At 38.8% G+C, this 19,548-nt stretch overlaps 1 long non-coding RNA gene across 1 annotated transcript in view; it reads right to left on the bottom strand.

Moving 5' to 3' along the window:
• Window positions 1-5,341: 5,341 nt before the first annotated feature.
• The window catches only part of LOC128932562 (uncharacterized), a 33,094-nt gene continuing 18,887 nt past the window's right edge, over window positions 5,342-19,548 (bottom strand). The window contains exons 2-3 of the long non-coding RNA XR_008482526.2: window positions 16,754-16,819; window positions 5,342-7,302 (exon numbers count right to left, since the gene is read on the bottom strand). This is a non-coding gene — a long non-coding RNA (uncharacterized LOC128932562). The remainder of the gene's footprint in view (window positions 7,303-16,753; window positions 16,820-19,548) is intronic.

The following is a 19,548-nucleotide window of genomic DNA, read 5'->3' as shown; positions in this document are numbered from 1 at the left end:
AGCTGGATTGAGCTTTTACAAATTAGCCTTATGTGAATATAGCACTTAAATGAACTCTTTCATTTCCTTCATTGCTTCCCTTCTCCCACAGGAAAAAAAAAAGGAAAGAAAGAAAGCACTTTTACAGTGCTCTCATAAACAGAGCACTTGGAGAACAAGGTAACTGTTTAACAAATTACTACAATACGTATTTATAATACATGGTTTTTTTCTCATCGACCCTCCCTCCCTTTATGTCCTCTTTTTTAATGGTTTCAGAAAAGTGGTCTTTGGTAAATATTTTAAATTATTAATGCTGGTAGCCAGATCTTTCAGGTAGTTCTGATAGTTGTGGTTCATACTGCAAGTAGCTTTGAAACTTGTAATACTGCCATAAATTTTATAATGATGAAATCCATGATGACATGAGAATGACAAATGATGCCGTAGAGGGCTTTATAAACAGGGCATTTGCAGAGGTAGAAATTCGGCACAGACTTTAAGGCCACCTTTTCCTCCTAGGCATTTTGAGAGATTGTTTATACAGTCACATGACCGTTAACGATGAGGATATATTCTGAGAAATGTATTGGTATATTCAAACATCATCAGCTATATGGTGTGGACTATTACTCCTAGGTTGCAAATCTGTACAGCAGGTGACTACTGAATAATGTAGGCAATTAGAACACAGTGCTAACGATTTTTGTATCGAAAAATATCTAAGCAGAAAAGTTACAGTAAATATACGGTACTATAATCTTATGGGATGACCATTGTATAATAAATGCACTCTGTCATTGACTAGAACATCATTATGCAGTACATGACTGTATTTAGGTAAGAAAAATGGGAATCTTACATGCCAAAGTAATACTCTTATGATTGATAAAGTAGGAAAGGACCCGTAGGGACTCTCACACATTCACAGTTTATTTTTTATTTTTTTTTTTGAGACTTGTTTTATAGATGAAATAACAGGCCCAGATTGATATGAATGCCAAAAGTCATATGCTTAGTGACACAGAATGATAAGCCTAAGGCTGAAGAGGAGTAATATTTTGTTAGCTATGTTATTTCCAAAGTTTGTGATAAAATTAAAGCATATTCTGGCATGTTCAATAATATTTGAGGAGCATGCTTTCTGTTTCACACTAAGCTAGTTGTTATCTTTGTGGCACATTGAAACATATTTTCCAACATCTGTTATGAATACAGAAGCAGCAAAGGGTAGGTACTGCTTTTACTGGTCTCTCCTTATTCTGGTTGCATAGGAAGTAAGCTAGCATCCCTCTATTCCCTGGCAAATAATCAGAATTCAGTGATTCTATTTCTATCCACTGACATTCCTGGATAGGCCATTGTATATATTATCTCTTTTTAATATGGATTTCTGCTTTCACTTATGTTCTAGAACGGTACTATCCAGTTGCTGTAGCCACCAGCCATATGTGGCATTTAAAAAAAATTTGTGGCAAAATACGCATAACATAAAATGGTAACCATTGAAATCATTTTTAAGTATACAGTTCAGTTGTATGAAATACATTTATATTGTTAGGCAACCATCATCACCATCCATCTCTGGAACTTTTTTCATCTTGCAAAACTGAAACTGTATATCCACTAAACAATCAATCTTCATTTCCCCAGCCTCTAAGAAAACCACTGTTCTTCTCTCTCTGTGATTTTAACTATCTCATATAAGTGGAATCATGCAGTATTTGCCTTTTTGTGACTGGCTTATTGAACTAGCATAATGTCCTCAGGGTTCATTTATGTCTAGCATACTGCAGAATTTCCTTTTTGAGGCTTAATAATATTCCACTGCGTGTATATACCACATTTTGCTTATCTGTTAATTTGTCAATGAACAATGGGTTGCTTCCATATTTGAGCTATTGTGAATAATTCTATGAACATGGATGTATAGATATCTTAGAGACTCACTGGATTTGGTAGTAATTTTTTGGATATGACACTAAAGGCAGGGCAACAAAAGAAAAAGACAAATTGGACTTCATAAAATTTCAAAAAGTTTGTGCATCAAAAGACTATCAATAGAATAAACAAGCAACAGGAGAAGATATTTGCAAATTGTATATATAATAAAGGATTGGTATCCTTGATATAGAGAGAACTCCTAAAATTCAACAACAGCGAGAAACCTGATTCAAAAATGGGCAAAGGACTTTAATAGACATTTCTCCAAAGAAGATACACAAATGGCCAATAAGGACATGAAAAGATGCTCATCATCACTAATTTATTAGAGAAATGCATATGAAAACTGAGATAGCACCTTACACCCATCAGAATGGCTTCTATCAAGAAACCAGAAAAGAAGCGTTTGCAAAGATGTTGAGAAATTGGAATCCTTTTCCACAGTCGATGGGTGGGAATATAAAATGTTACAGCCACTGTGGAAAATAGTATGACAATTCCTCAAAAAATTAGAATTAACACACGGTGCAGCCATTTCACTTCTAGGAATTTTAAGTAAGTTTTAAGTAAATTTAAACATCCAAAAGTTTAAACTTACTTAAAATTATGTAGTATTTAAAAATTGAGTTACTCTGTCTCAATAGCTACATTTCAAATCGTCAGTAGGGACTTGGAGTTAATGGCTGCCATATTAAACAGTGCAGCTATAGAACAGTTTCATCAGCAGAAATTTCTACTGGATAGTGGTATTCTAGAAGGTTGGGATGTGAGGAATAAGCAATTGCAGAATGCATATTTTGCAAAATTCTTTTAAAAATACATGACTTATAGCATGTAATATTTCATACATCTCCCTCATGTTTGTCTCTCAAGTACATGACACTAGGAAAGTCCACCGGCTCCAAGTGGCCAAGGATGGCTTTTAATGCTGCCTGATAAAAATTTGTAAACTTTCTTAAAACATGGGGTGTTTTTTTGTTATTCTTATTATTTAGCTCATCAGCTATTGTTGGCATTAGTGTATTTTATGTATGTCCCAAGACAGTTCTTCCAATATAGCCTAGGGAAGCCAAAAGATGTGATACCCTGCTCTAAAGCCACAGTAATGTAATATTAATATAAAGATATAGACAGAACAATTGAACAGAATAAAGGCCAGAAAAACATCTACACACATTACTAATTGTCTAAAGATATTACTGATTTTCAGTAATGAAAGTCAGTTAACTACTGACATATATTGACCTGTATGAGTCTCAAACTTTAATGTTGAATCAAAGACTCAGAGGTTATACATTCCATTTCAAAATTTCAAAAACAGCAATCAAGACCAGTGTCAGAAGGCAGCATCATGATTACTTCTGAATACTGCTAGAAGATAAACTCAGATAACCAGGAGATTGATGAGAAAAACAAACCATCAAAAATGGCAGTAAGCATTGAATCTAATTGCCTATAGGAGGCCAAGACTAATATAGGGATTATGATTTGAAAATTGAATGTTGGGGTTGTAAACCTTGATAATAGAATTGATACATAACTATATATATAGAGAGAAAGGGGAAACATTTTGAATTCCTATAATTTTGCTGATTTCCTCACATTTTATAAGCAAAAGCTGCGATTTAACATTGATAAAGTTAAATGGCTAAGCGTATGTTCAGAGTGTAAAGATATAATGAGGTAGTCAAATAAAACTGCAGTAGAGGAGAAGAAGGTAAAAGATACTCATTACTAACAGGAGTCAAACATAATTTAATGAAATAGAGTATTCAAGGTATATGAAGTTAAAAGATGAAACACTAGAATAGAATAAAAGCACAGACGTTCCAAATTATCTGAAGAAATACAGAAACAGCAAAGAAAACATTGACCATACAGTAGACAGAGCAAAGAAAGCACCAACCACATCATAAAGCATAAAACCAAAAAGAATATACAAGAAAGAAAACAAGCATCAAATAAGAAGATAGAACCAAGATCAAACTTACCTGCCATGTGAATAAGTGTAAATAAATGGGCTATGTTCACCTACTAAAAGACACAGACTCATATAACAAAGCCTCCCCAACAGTGTAATGCTCTAAAGACACAATGAAAACGAATGATTCAGAAAGTTTGAAAACAAAAAGATAGTAAAATGTATACCAAAAGACACAATGAAAACGAATGATTCAGAAAGCTTGAAAATAAAAAGATAGTAAAATGTATACCAGATGTATGCAAGCAAAAAGACTAGGATGTGATTTTAAAGTCAGATAATTTTGAATTTAGAACAAAATCATTAAAAAAACCAGACATTTAAAATAGTGTGTATCATGATAAAGTTACGATGATGGGCCAGGTGCGGTGGCTCACGTCTATAATCCCAGCACTTTGGGAGGCCTAGGCAGGCAGATCACCTGAGGTCAGGAGTTTGAGTCTAGCCTGGCCAACATGGCAAAATCCCATCTCTACTAAAACTGCAAAAATGAGTTTGGCATTCGTGGTACACACCTGTAGTCCCAGCTACATGGGAGGCTGAGGTATGAGAATCACTTGAACCTGGGAGGTGGAGGTTGCAGTGAGCCAAGATTGTGCCACTATACTCCAACCTGGGTGACAGAGTGAGAGTCCGTCTCAAAAAAAAAAGTTACGAATAACTGCATCAGATAGCAGGCATCAGCATTTACAGAGAAGCTATAGGGGAAACGAAAAAATGCAGAAAACACAGCAGGTCAATTGTTTAATTCATGTGTTTTAGTTTATTAAACGTCAAGAGGATCAAAATTAAGACTAAAAACGACCTAAATATGATAATTGATGAGGTAGAAATATGTGTGTGTATCTCTGAAGATAAAAACTCATTCTTTTTTAAGTGACAAGCATTCATAAAATTTTTACATAAGGCCTCAAGACTTCAGTGAATTCTCAATAGTAGAGAATATAGATATTCCTGGATCAGAGTGCACTAAAGTACAAAGCAGAAAACAAATCAGGAACAAAATTTTTACTACTTTGATGTTAAAAACCTCTCAACTCAACTTTTGAGTCAAAAAGGAAAATTTGGCCAGGGACGGTGGCTCACACCTGTAATCCCTGCACTTTGGGAGGCAAGGAGAGAGGATCACAAGAGCCCAAGAATTCAAGACCAGCCTGGACAACATGGTGAGATCTTGTTTCTGCAAGAATTTTTAAAATGAGCCAGAAGTGGTGGCATGCACTAGAGTAGTCCCAGCTACTCCAGAGGCTGAGGCAGGAGGATCACTTGAATCCAGGAATTTGAGGCTGCAGTGAGCTATGATCACACCATTGCACTACAACCTGGTGACAGAGCAAGAGCCTGTAAAAAAAATAAAGAAAAAGAAAAACTTGGCTAACATTAACAGAATATATAAAAAACAAATGGTGCTCAGAAGAATCTATGGGTGCTCAGAAGAAAAGGTATAGGCTTATTTATTAGTAAATGAAAGACCTAACAAGAATATACTAAAAGAACATTAAAAGATAAACCCAAGGTAAGTAAAAGAAAATCATTTGTAAACACAAAACTGAACTTAATTAATTAGAAAACAGAAAAAGGTCTAATAAGTTGACTGAAGAGCTGGCTCTTTGAAGGAAAAAAATAATGAAATAGAACTGATAAACTGTTAGCTAACTTGTCTGGGTCCATGCAAAATGTAAATATTTTAGTGCTTTCTTATTTTAAAAAAATCTGTGATGGAATTATATAAACAGGCTTGAAAAGTTGCCTTTTGGGGTTATTTAATTTTTATTTTCTTATCTCTAGCAAAATTAACCAAAGTTGTGTCACTAAATGGCATATTGTTTTATTGGTTTCTGGGAAAGTGGATACACATTCAGATCCAGTCCTACTGGTCAAAAACACATATTCAAAAATTAAACCTTTAAAGCTATTCAAAAATTAAACTTTTAAAACACGCATTCAAAAATTAAACTCAACTTTTAGGGTGGCTCATGCCTATTATTCCAGCACTTTGGGAGGCTGAGGCAGGGGATTGCTTGAGGACAGGAGCTTGAGACAACCCTGGGCAACACAGTGAGACCCATCTCTACAAAAAAATGCAAGAATTCGCCAGGTGTGGTGGTGTATGCCTATAGTCCCAACTACTCCAGAGTCTGAGGTGGGAGGATCACTTGAGCCCAGGAGTTCAAGGCTGCAGTGAGCTATAATCACACCGTGGAACTCCAGCCTGGGTGACAGGGTGAGACCCTGTCTCTAAAAAAAAAAATAACGAACTTTTAAGATTCAATTTAGACTGGGCATGGTGGCTCATGCCCGTAATCCTAGCTCTTTGGGAGGCCAAGGCAGAAGAATTGCTTCAGGCCAGGAGTTGAAGAACAGCCTGGGCCACACCTTAAGACCCCCATCTCTACCAAAGAAAAAAAAAAAAAAAGAAAAAGAAACAAAACTAGCCACATGCAGTGGCCTATGCCTGTGGTCCCAGCTACACAAGAGGCTGAGGTTGAGGTTGAAGGATGGTTTGACCGTGGGAGCTCAGCTGCAGTGATTACACTACCACACTCTAGCCTGGATGTCACAGTGAGACCTTGTCAAAAAAAATTTTTTTTTAAATGAGAGATTTAAATTAGTTATACTAGGTTCAAAAGTCAAAATAATATTAAAAGATGTATAATACATGAGAAATTTCACTCCCACCCTGTCCTCATTCACTCCATGTCCCCACTCCAGTTCACCATTTGATCCTTGTTATCACTTCAGTATTTATGCAAATATAAGCAAATTGGTATTTTATTCCCCTTTTTTCTTTAAAAAATTTTGAGATGATTTCAAACTTAAAGAAAAATTTCAAGAATAATGAAAAGAACTGCCATATACCTTTCACCCTGTTACAGGTGACCAATTTGTCATTCTCTCTCATTTTTCTCTTGTATGTGGTATATATTTTGTTTCAGAATTTATTTCTTTCAAAAACATACTTAGTTGCATATCTGCAGACAATCATCAAAATCGGAAAATTTAACTTGATATACTACAGTACTACTATGTAGAATCCTAATTCAAACCAAATGTCTCCAAATTTCCCTTTTACTAATTTAAATTTTTAAGGCTCCAATTCAGGATCATGCATTACATTTTCATGTCTTTTCAGTCTCTTGTGCAGTTTCTTTAGTCTTCCCCCTCCCCACACCCCTTTTTGGTCTTTTGTGACATTGACTTTCTTGAAGAGCTCAGACCATTTATTTTGCAAAATATCTTGTAACCAGGCCTATCTGATAAGAGTCAGGTGAAATGCAGGTTGTGTCTTCTCAGCATAGCATATTAGAGGGCATATGATGTGAGATTTTTCCTTATCAGTGACGTTAGCTTCATGAATCAAGGAAATGGCCTCAAACAATGTATTCTTCACAAAGTACCTGAAGAAAAAAAAAGGCAATTTCGTTTAAAAATGTCAATAAATAAGCAATTAAATTTTTAGTTTTCTCAAATTTTGACCTGTGTGTTGAAATAAGAGTGCACATGAAACACTTTTACTATAGTATGATGGTTATCTCGAGGAAGTCACTTTCGTTTTTTTGAGAGGGAGTTTTGCTCTGTCACCCAGGCTGGAGTGCAGTGGCGCAGTCTTGGCTCACTGCAGCCTCTGTTTCCTTGGCTCACGCAATCCTCCTGCCTCAGCCTCCTGAATAGCTGGGACTACAGGCATGTGCCATCATGCTCAGCTAATTTTTGTATTCTTTGTAGAGACAGGTTGACCCTGTTGTCTAGGCAGCTGTTGAACTCCTGGGCTCAAGTGATCGTCCTACCTCAGCTTCCCAAAGTGCTGAGATTACAGGCATGAGCCACCACACCCAGCCAGATGTCACTTTTTGAGTCCCAAACTGAACTAGCTACTTTTTCATGGAGAATCATTTTTTATTTGAAAGAACTGCTGATAATCTCTGGTTACTCAGACTCCAGTACCTGGCAGACACTTTCTCAAAGGCAAATGAAGTGATCCCCTCACCTTAAAGGAAAGGACGAGGAGTATTTGCTGTGGATGGCAAAATTCAGGCTTTCAAAAGAAAACTTGAATTTTAAAAACTTTATCCACCACTATGAGCTGAACAGCTTCTCTGTATTTAAGGCTATTTGGGATGAGATTAGTGGAAATATTAACAAATCTGATTATTTACATGTTGTATAAAGAGATATATCAACCTTTGGAAGCTCAACACGGTGCAGTGAACTGATTCTTATTTAAGGAGAGGAATGCATGTGTGACATTATAAAAACATGATGGATAAAAGCCATTCAAATTGCAAGATGGAATAGTGGGTTATAATTTAATAAAGCATGAAAAGTTCATTGATAATGTTTTCAAATTCCACTTGTCATATTTTATTGTTATGAAAAAATATCTAAAATTGTCTCAAAAAGTGATTAAACCTCTCTTTTCCAGCTACATACATGTGTGAAGCAGGATTTCCCCCCGTGTTCTTCAATCAAAGCAACAGCTTGAAAGTGGAAACAGCTATGAGAATCTTGCTGTCTTCTATTAATGCACATATTAAATTCACAAAGCATATAAAATAGTTATATTTTGTTTTAAAAAACAGCATTTTTCATAAAATGTTATATTAATGTGAAATATTTTAAATTAATATGTATTTTTAAAGTTTTTCCATTTTAATTTCTAATATGGTAAAAGGCAATAGATTAAATCCACAGAAACACAACTTTGAAACCCTAAAAAAATTTTAAGAGTGCAAAGTGTTCCTGAGACCCAAAAGTTTGAGAACTATTGGTCCATGATGTAAGTTGTCGGGGGTCTTTTTGGCAGTTTGTCATTTGTGTCTCCACTTTTTGTTATACAGACATTTTAAATTTTTATATAGTTGAATTTATTATTATTTTTAAAAAAAGTGTCTGGATCTATACTTGTGGTTAGATTTTCCCTCACTCCAAGGACACAAAGGAATTTACCTGTGCTTTCTTTTCTTTCCTTTTTTTTTTTTTTTTTTGAGAGAGAGTCTTGCTCTGTCACCTGGCTGGAGTGCAGTGGCACGATCTCGGCTCACTGCAACCTCTGTCTCCTGGGTTCAAGTGATTCCCCTGCTCAGTGCCCTGAGTAGCTGGGACTTCAGGCATGCACCACCATGGCCAGCTAATTTTTTGTATTTTAGTAGAGACGAAGTTTCACCATGACCAGATGGTCTCAATCTTCTGATCTCGTGATCTGCCCACCTCAGCCTCCCAAAGTGCTAGGATTACAGGTGTGAGCCACTGCACCTGGCCGAATTTGCCTGTGTTTTCTTGTGATTTCATTTTTCACTTTCTCTGTTTCTAAATATGTAAAATATCTGTCATACCCAATTATCCAAATTTAAAAGTCATCTTTGCCCCACTGGCTTGAGATGACACCTTTATCACATACTGAATTTCCATATGTTGGTTCATTTCATCTTTGAACTTCCTGTTTATACCATTGGTCTATAATTCATGTGCTCATGTTATACCATTTTTTGAGACTTCATGGAATATCAGCTGATAGAACTTGTCTTTCTCCCTTTCCCATTACTTATCCTTTTAATAACTTTCTTGATTTATTTGTTTGTTTTTTCATGTGAACTTTGGATCACCTATGGATCAGTTTCTCCTATAGGTTTTGTTCTCCTCCAAGGTCACTGGTGCCTTAGGCCAGGCTTTGCTACTGGCTACAAGAAGCTGTGGCATACACAGGGGACATGCCCTGTTGCTCCTGCCCGTGTGCTACAAGCAGAATAGTGAACATTCTGCTCGTGTTTTATTTGTTTATATTCAGGTAGCAGAGGGTCAAGTTAGTGGAATACAGCATTGATTATTATCTGAACTCAATGCAACTAAATAAAAATTCCACAAGACTGAATTTACAGCAATGGAACTATTTATGAATTTCAACTTTTGTTTTAGATTCAGGTGTACACGTACAGATTTGTTACTTGGGTATATTGTGTGATGCTGACGTTTGGGGTATGGATGATCCCATCACCCAGGTAGTGAGCATGGTACCCAATAGCTAGTTGTTACCGCCTTTTCTCTCCTCCTCCTTCCCGCGCCCCTCTTCTAGTCCCCACAGAAACTACTTCTTGACATGGTTTCATGTTCTCTGACGTGACTGGTGATTTGACCATCAGATGGCTGCTCTTAAATCTGAGAGACACTTTGTCTCTCAGATGCCCTGGAGATGAATATGATACATAAAGGCATATTTATACTTTTTGAGAACTTGGAATAGGCGTTAGGTTTAGCTAAATTGTTACCCTGACTCTGAATGTGATGAGAAATGAAAAGTAGTTTAATTAGTGTTATTGACAATAGTATAGAATGAAAAGACAGAAAAAGTCAGCAAGTGCTTGCTTTCTGTAGACTGTAGCTCTCACTACAGTTTTTATTATTATTGATACTTCTATTTTTGTTATTATTATCATATCAGCCCTCTCCTTGATTTTTCCCTGTGGTGGAATGAGCTAGGATTAATTTTTTTTTTAATTTTGTATTTTTTTTAAATTGCATTTTAGGTTTTGGGGTACATGTGCAGAACATGCAAGATAGTTGCATAGGTACACACATGGCAGTGTGTTGTGCTGCCTTCCTCCCCTTCACCCACATTTGGCATTTCTCCCCAGGCTATCCCTCCCCAGCTGCCCCACCCCACTGTCCCTCCCCTATTCCCCCCAATAGACCCCAGTGTGTAGTACTCCCCTCCCTGTGTCCATGTGTTCTCATTTTTCATCACCCGCCTCTGAGTGAGAATATGTGGCATTTCATTTTCTGTTCTTGTGTCAGTTTGCTGAGAATGCTTTTCTCCAGATTCATCCATGTCCCTACAAACGACACGAACTCATCATTTTTGATGGCTGCATAATATTCCATGGTGTATATGTGCCACATTTTCCCAGTCCAGTCTATCATCAGTGGGCATTTGGGTTGGTTCCATGTCTTTGCTATTGTAAAGAGTGCCGCAGTGAACATTCGTGTGCATGTGTCCTTATAGTAAACCGATTTATAGTCCTTTGGATATATACCCAGTAATGGGATTGCTGGGTCAAATGGAATTTCTATTTCTAGGTCCTTGAGGAATCACCACACTGTCTTCCACAATGGTTGAACTAATTTACACTCCCACCAGCAGTATAAAAGTGTTTCTATTTCTCCACATCCTCTCCAGCATCTGTTGTCCCCAAATTTTTTAATGATCGCCATTCTAACTGGCGTGAGATGGTATCTCAATGTGGTTTTGATTTGCATTTCTCTAATGACCAGTGATGACGAGCATTTTTTCATATGTTTGTTGGCCTCATGTATGTCTTCTTTTGTAAAGTGTCTGTTCATATCCTTTGCCCATTTTTGAATGGGCTTGTTTGTTTTTTTCTTGTAAATCTGTTTGAGTTCTTTGTAAATTCTGGATATCAGCCCTTTGTCAGATGGGTAAACTGCAAAAATGTTTTCCCATTCTGTTGGGTGCCGATTCACTCTAGTGACTGTTTCTTTTGCCATGCAGAAGCTGTGGAGTTTGATTAGGTCCCATTTGTCTATTTTGTCTTTTGTTGCCAATGCTTTTGGTGTTTTGGTCATGAAGTCCTTGCCTACTCCTATGTCCTGAATGGTTCTGCCTAGATTTTCTTCTAGGGTTTTTATGATGCCAGGTCTTATGTTTAAGTCTTTAATCCATCTGGAGTTAATTTTTAGTGTACGGTGTCAGGAAGGGGTCCAGTTTCTGCTTTCTGCACATGGCTAGCCAGTTTTCCCAACACCATTTATTAAACAGGGAATCCTTTCCCCATTGCTTGTTTTTGTCAGGTTTATTAAAGATTGTATGGTTGTAGATATGTTGTGTTGCCTCTGATGCCTCTGTTCTGTTCCATTGGTCTATATCTCTGTTTTGGTACCAGTCCCATGCTGTTTTGATTACTGTAGCCTTGTGGTATAGTTTGAAGTCTGGTAGTGTGATGCCTCTCGCTGTGTTCTTTTTGCTTAGAATTGACTTGGCTATGTGGGCTCTCTTTTGGTTCCATATGAAGTTCATGGTGGTTTTTTCCAGTTCTGTGAAGAAAGTCAATGGTAGCTTGATGGGGATAGCATTGATTCTGTAAATTACTTTGGGCAGTATAGCCATTTTCACAATATTGATTCTTCCTAACCATGAACATGGAATGTTTCTCCATCTGTTTATGTCCTCTCTTACTTCATTGAGCAGTGGTTTCTAGTTTTTCTTGAAGAGGTCCCTTACGTTCCTTGTAAGTTGTATTCTTAGGTATTTTATTCTTTTTGTAGCAATTGTGAATGGCAGTTTGTCCTTGATTTGGCTCTCTTTAAGTCTGTTATTGGTGTATAGGAATGCTTGTGATTTTTGCACATTGATTTTATATCCTGAGACTTTGCTAAAGTTGCTTATCAGTTTCAGGAGTTTTTGGGCTGAGACGACGGGGTCTTCTAGGTATACTATCATGTCATCTGCAAATAGAGACAATTTGGCTTCCACCTTTCCTATTTGAATGCCCTTTATTTCTTTTTCTCGCCTGATTGCTCTGGCTAGAACTTCTAGTACTATATTGCATAGGAGTGGTGAAAGAGGGCATCCTTGTCTAGTGCCGGATTTCAAAGGGAATGCTTCCAGTTTTTGCCCATTTAGTATAATATTGGCTGTTGGTTTGTCGTAAATAGCTTTTATTACTTTGAGATACGTTTTGTCAATACCGAGTTTATTGAGGGTTTTTAGCATAAAGGGCTGTTCAGTTTTGTCAAATGCCTTCTCTGCATCAGTTGAGATAATCATGTGGTTTTTGTTTTTGGTTCTGTTTATGTGGTGAATTACGTTCATAGACTTGAATATGTTGAACCAGCCTTGCATCCCTGGGATGAATCCTACTTGATCATGATGGGTAAGTTTTTTGATGTGCTGTTGCAATCGGTTTGTCAGCATTTTATTGAAGATTTTTGCATCTATGTTCATCATGGATATTGGCTTGAAGTTTTCTTTTCTTGTTGAGTCTCTGCCAGGTTTTGGTATCAGGATGATGTTGGTCTCATAAAATGATTTGGGAAGGAGTCCCTCTTTTTTGATTATTTGGAATAGTTTCAGAAGGAATGGTACCAGCTCCTCTTTGTGTGTCTGGTAGAATTCGGCTGTGAACCCATTTGGACCTGGGCTTTCTTTGAGTGGTAGGCTCTTAATTGCTGCCTTGACTTCAGACCTTGTTATTGGTCTATTCATAGTTTCCGCTTCCTCCTGGTTTAGGCTTGGGAGGACACAGGTGTCCAGGAATTTATCCATTTCTTCCAGGTTTACTAGTTTATGTGCATAGAGTTGTTTGTAATATTCTCTGATGATGGTTTGAATTTCTGTGGAATCTGTGGTGATTTCCCCTTTATCGTTTATTATTGCCTCTATTTTATTTTTTCTCAATCTGGCTAGTGGTCTATTTTGATCTTTTCAAAAAACCAGCATTTGGATTTATTGATTTTTTGAAGGGTTTTTTGTGTCTCGATCTCCTTCAGTTCTGCTCTGATCTTAGTTATTTCTTGTCTTCTGCTAGGTTTTGAGTTTTTTTGATCTTGCTCCTCTAGCTCTTTCAATTTTGATGCTAGGGTGTCAATTTTGGATCTCTCCACTCTTCTCATATGGGCACTTATTGCTATATATTTTCCTCTGGAGACTGCTTTAAATGTGTCCCAGAGATTCTGGTATGTTGTGTCTTCGTTCTCATTGGTTTCGAAGAACTTCTTTATTTCTGCCTTCATTTCATTGTTTATCCAGTCAACATTCAAGAGCCAGTTGTTCAGTTTCCATGAAGCTGTGCGGTTCTGGGTTGGTTTCTGAATTCTGAGTTCTAACTTGATTGCACTATGGTCTGAGAGACTGTTTGTTATGATTTCAGTTGTTTTGCATTTCCTGAGGAGTGCTTTACTTCCAATTATGTGGTCAATTTTAGAGTAGGTGTGATGTGGGGCTGAGAAGAATGTATATTCTGTGGATTTGGGGTGGAGAGTTCTGTAAATGTCTATCACGTTTGCTTGCTCCAGGTCTGAGTTCAAGCCCTGGATATCCTTGTTAATTTTCTGTCTGGTTGATCTGTCTAATATTGACAGTGGAGTGTTAAAGTCTCCCACTATTATTGTGTGGGAGTCTAAGTCTTTTTGTAAGTCGTTAAGAAATTGCCTTATATATCTGGGTGCTCCTGTATTGGGTCCATATTTATTTAGGATCATTAGCTCCTCTTGTTGTATCGATCCTTTTACCATTATGTCATGACCTTCTTTGTCTCTTTTGATCTTTGTTGCTTTAAAGTCAATTTTATCAGAGATGGGAATTGCAACTCCTGCTTTTTTTTGCTGTCCATTTGCTTGGTAAATCTTCCTCCATCCCTTTATTTTGAGCCTTTGTGTATCCTTGCATGTGAGATGGGTTTCCTGGATACAGCACACCGATGGGTTTTGGTTTTTTATCCAATTTGCCAGTCTGTGTCTTTTGATTGATGCATTTAGCCCATTTACATTTAGGGTTAATATTGTTATGTGTGAATTTGATACTGCCATTTTGATGCTAGCTGGCTGTTTTGCCCGTTAGTTGTTGCAGATTCTTCATTTTGTTGATGCTCTTTAGCATTTGGTATGTTTTTGGAATGGCTGGTACTGATTGTTCCTTTCTATGTGTAGTGCCTCTTTTAGAAGCTCTTGTAAAGCAGGCCTGATGGTGACAAAATCTCTTAGTACTTGCTTGTTTGCAAAGGATTTTATTTTTCCTTCACTTCTGAAGCTCAGTTTGGCTGGATATGAAATTCTGGGTTGAAAGTTCTTTTCTTTAAGGATGTTGAATATTGGCCCCCACTCTCTTCTGGCTTGTAGCGTTTCTGCCGAGAGATCTGCTGTGAGTCTGATGGGCTTCCCTTTGTGGGTGACCCAATGTTTCTCTCTTGCTGCCCTTAGAATTTTCTCCTTCATTTCAACCCTGGCGAATCTGACGATTATGTGCCTTGGGGTTGCTCTACTTGCGGAATATCTTTGAGGTGTTCTCTATATTTCCTGGGCTTGACTGTTGGCCTGCCTTGCTAGGTTGGGGAAATTTTCCTGGATAATATCCTGAAGAGTATTTTCCAGCTTGGATTCAATCTCTTCATGACATTCTGGTACACCTATCAAACGTAGGTTAGGTCTCTTCACATAGTCCCACATTTCTTGGAGACTTTGTTCATTCGTTTTTGCGCTTTTTTCTCTAATCTTGGTTTCTCGTTTTATTTCATTGAGTTGATCTTCGACTCCTGATATTCTTTCTTCTGCTTGGTCAATTCGGCTGTTGAAACTTGTGCGTGCTTCGCGAAGTTCTCGTGTTGTGTTTTTCAGCTCCTTCAATTCACTCATATTCCTCTCTAAGTTGTCCATTCTCGTTATCATTTCCTCAAATCTTTTTTCAAGGTTCCTAGTTTATTTGCATTGATTTAGAACATGTTCTTTTAGCTCATGGCCGTTTCTCATTACCCACCTTCTGAAGTCTGATTCCGTCATTTCATCACACTCATTCTCCGTCCAGCTTTGTTCCCTTGCTGGTGAGGAGTTTTGGTTTCGGGTATTTTCCTCCTTTTTGCACTGGTTTCTTCCCATCTTTGCAGGTTTATCCACCTGTCGTCTGAGTAGTTGCTGACTTTTCGATTGGGTCTCTGAGTGGGCGCCCAGATTGTTGATGATGAATTATTTCTGTTACTTAGTTTTCCTTCTAACGGTCTAGCCCCTCTGCTGTAGGACTGCTGAGGTCCACTCCAGGCCCTGCTTGTCTGGGGTACACCTGTAGCAGCTGCGGAACAGTGAGGGGTGCTACCAATTTCTTCTTCTGCTGTCTTTGTCCCAGACTGATGCCTGCCAAATGTCAGTCTGATTAGTCCTTTTTGAGGTGACTCTTTGGATATACAGAGGTCAGGGAGCTGCTTGAGGAGGTGGTCTCTACTTTATAGGAGCTCAAGTGCTGAGCTCTGAGCTCCGTTGATCATTCAGGGCAGTTAGGCCAGTATGTTCTAGTCTCCTGCAGCAGAACTCATAAAACCCCTTTTTTTCCTCAGATGCTCTGTCTCGGGGAGTTAGAGCTTTCTTTGTGAGTATCCGTTGCACCTTCCTGCCCAGCTAGGAGGCAGTCTAGTCACTATTTGCCTGTTGAGGCTCCGCCCAGCTGCCATGGGCTCCGCCCTGTTGGCAGAGTCTCTCTGTTATGGCGGGTTGTCTTTGCAATGGCAGGCTGCGTCAGCAATGGGAGTTTACCTCAGTAGGGGTGGTATGCCTCGGTAATGGCGGACGCCCCTCCCCCACCGAGCTGCACCATCCTGAGCCGCACCATCCTGGGTTCAGCTGTGCCTGCAGTGAAACTCTCAACCCTGAGCTTTTTGAATCGCTGTTTTGTTTGTCCCTGTGGGGGTGGGACCTGCCGAGCCTGATCACCTGGCTCTCTGCCTTAGAGCCTTCTTTTTTTTTTTTTTTTTTTTTTTAAGTTTAACTGTAGACTCTCTCCCAGGTGTTTCAGTTGGCTGCTGGTACAGCACCAGGATCTGTGTGATTTCCTGTGCAGCTACCCACTGCGCCAGCTCAAACGTCTCTTCCCAGTAATCTCCTGGTCTGGCTCACTGTCCAAGTCCCATTTAATCAGATGGATATGCTAATCTGCCCTCCCAAATCTCAGATTGCCAGTTTAACAGGGCATCCAGACCAGTGCGTTCTGTGCAGAGCGCTGCTGCGCTGTGGCACCGGCGGAAGCAGGCCGTGAGCCTTAACAGCTACGCTGGCATCCCGTGTCTCTCCTACACCTGGGAATTTCCCCGTTCTGTGGGCAAAAAAGATCCGTCTGGAAATGCGGATTGAACTCACCCTCTGCGTCTTCATTCAGAGCTGCAATCCTGATTTGCTCCTACCGCACCATCTTGGCAGTTGGTCCTAGGATTAAATTTAAAAGGCCTTAGAAACTGCATTTTACCCACTTCCTGGATTGATGTTGTTTTAATTATCATTCTGCTTCGAAGGAAACATCATCTTAAAACTGAAGTGCCTAGGCTCAGTGGCTCACACCTGTAATCCCAGCACTTTGGGAGGCAGATGCTTGAGGATTGCTTGAACCCAGGAATTCAAGACCACCCTGGGCAACACAGTGTGACCCTGTCTCTACAAAGAAATAAAAAATTACCCAGGTGCGGTGTCACACATCTGGTGTCCCAGCTACTCGGGAGCCCAAGAGTTCAAGGCTGCAGTGAGCCAAGGCTACACCACTACACTCCAACCTGGGTGACAGAGCAAGACACTGTCTCAAGAAACCAAACAAACACACTAAAAAAACTTCACTCTCCACCCCTAAAAACCATGAAGTTGATTTCTTTGGTAGCTGGTTAGATGGGAGACAGTGGTAAAAGTAGAAACATTTAAATCACATTTGAAGTATAAGAAATCTAACATTTTTTTTCAGGGTTATATTGCCCTATTCTTCCAAAACAGATCATTGGGAAAAATTTTTCCTCATATGAAAAAAATGTTTCTTTTTGAGACCTATCTCAACTTGCCTATGCTCAAAAACTCCATTTCTGAAAATCCAGCAGGCAGTGGGATCAGTCAAAACTCTTGTCCCGGCCAGGCGCAGTGGCTCATGCCTATAATCCCAGCACTCTGGGAGGCTGAGGTGGGCAGATGACCTGAGGTCAGGAGTTTGAGACCAGCCTGGCCAACATGGCGAAACCCTGTCTCTACTGAAAATACAAATTTAGCTGGGCATGGTGGCACATGCTTGTAATCAGCTACTCGAAAGGCTGAGGCAGGAGAATCACTTGAACCTGGGAGGCGGAGGTTGCAGTGAGCCAAGATCGCCATTGCACTCCAGCCTGGGCAATAAGAGTAAAACTCCATCTGAAAAACAAAACAAAAACAAAAAAATCTTGTCCCAATCACCTTTGGATGAACTTATACCTGGGTTTCAGGTATCAGCATATGTGTAAGGTTGATTGGCACATCCCATGTTGACGTGAAATTTCCAGTGACTTTGTCCTACGTTGTTTTGGGTTAAAGTCACCAACCCAGAACTGTCAACTCAGTTTAAAATGACTACGTTTTGGACGACATTCTAAAGGAAAGGAGAAAACATCTTTCATTTAGTGAATATAGAAGTTGTTTGTCCAGAGAATGCCCTGTTTCCCTTCAATTCACCTGAATGCCGTGATAAATCTGCCAAGAGTTCTAGTTGTCACACCAATCATCAATAAAAAACACAGTCTCTTTCTCCAAGTTGCTGAGTCGGCTTTAAACTTTAATAGTACTATTTTTATTAGCTCCACTGCTTAAAGCTTTTCTCTTGGAGAGTGGATATATGCTATTGAGAATAATTGTGCTGCCAGTTAATGGAAAATAAACATTAAACACTGATACTATCATCCTCTTGACTCTTCTAATTTTCCTGGTTCATAATGCATTGTGGCTAGACTGATGAAATCAAACCACAATGGTAAATTACCTGTCAGATTGATTTGTCTGCTCTGTTCATTATCTTTGGTGAAAGAACGCTGGGATGGTTGTGTGTGTGTGTCTATAGGTGTGTGTGAATTTTGATTTCCTTGAACTTCAGATAGGATTTGAAAATGCTTCTTGGCAGAAAGTAAACTTAGTATGTGCATTGTTAAAATAAAATAGCTATCCACTCATAACCTAGTCAGATGTTCAAAAAGTAATCATCACGCTTTCTGTTTTGATTTTTCTTGTTTACAGTGATGAAACTTGGGGTCCTAGAAACAGTAGTGAAAACCCTTGAAATTGTCACTCTTCTCTACCATCCAAAGGAATATTGAAGGCACGCCTGCAGAACACATCACTAGGCTAGGCACTGAACACAGAGGGCTTTCCTGCTCCAAGTGTGATTGAAATAGAAAACTGCTTTGCCCTGAACATATGAAGACCTTCCAAGAGCAAAATGGTAATTGTAAACTGAGTCCATATTAGACTGAAATCATTCAAAACTAGAAGTGTAGTCAAAATGTAACTCTATTCAAAAATATAGGAAACAATACATTTGTATCTAGAGGCAGTGGCAAAAATTTTAAACTTTAAAGTTAAAATATTATTTATTTATTTATATTTTATTATAAAAATAGAAACAGAGCCTTGCTATGTTGCCAAGGCTCAAGTGCTCCTCCTAGGCTCAAGTGCTCCTCCTCCTTGACCTCCCAAATTGCTGGGATCACAGACATAAGCCACTGTGCCTGCACCTGGCTGAAAGATCATTATGTATATACATATGTATGTATTTTTATTGAGATTTTCACTCTACCACCCAGGTTGGAGTGCAATGGTGCCATCATGGCTCATTGCAGCCTTGACCTCCTGTGCCCAAGCAATCCTCCCTCCTCAGCCTCCTGAGTAGCTAGGACTACAGGTGCAGGCCCCCATGCCTAGCTAATTTTTAATTTTTTTTGTGGAGACAAGGTCTCCTTATGTTGCCCAGGCTGGTCTTGAACTCCTGGCTTCAAGTGACCCTCCTGCCTTGGTCTCCCAAAGTGCTGGGATTCCAGGCAAGAGCCACTATACACCTGGCCCCAGATTTCTTGACTGGAGTCAAAGCAAGAATCCTGAGCTTTTAGGACTTCAGTTTCTTCATGTGTAGAATGCTATAATGTAGACAAAAACATCTT

Source organism: Callithrix jacchus, chromosome 7 (assembly GCF_049354715.1).
Source record: "Callithrix jacchus isolate 240 chromosome 7, calJac240_pri, whole genome shotgun sequence".
NCBI classification, from domain to species: domain Eukaryota; kingdom Metazoa; phylum Chordata; class Mammalia; order Primates; family Cebidae; genus Callithrix; species Callithrix jacchus.
This window is presented reverse-complemented; position numbering and strand designations above follow the sequence as displayed.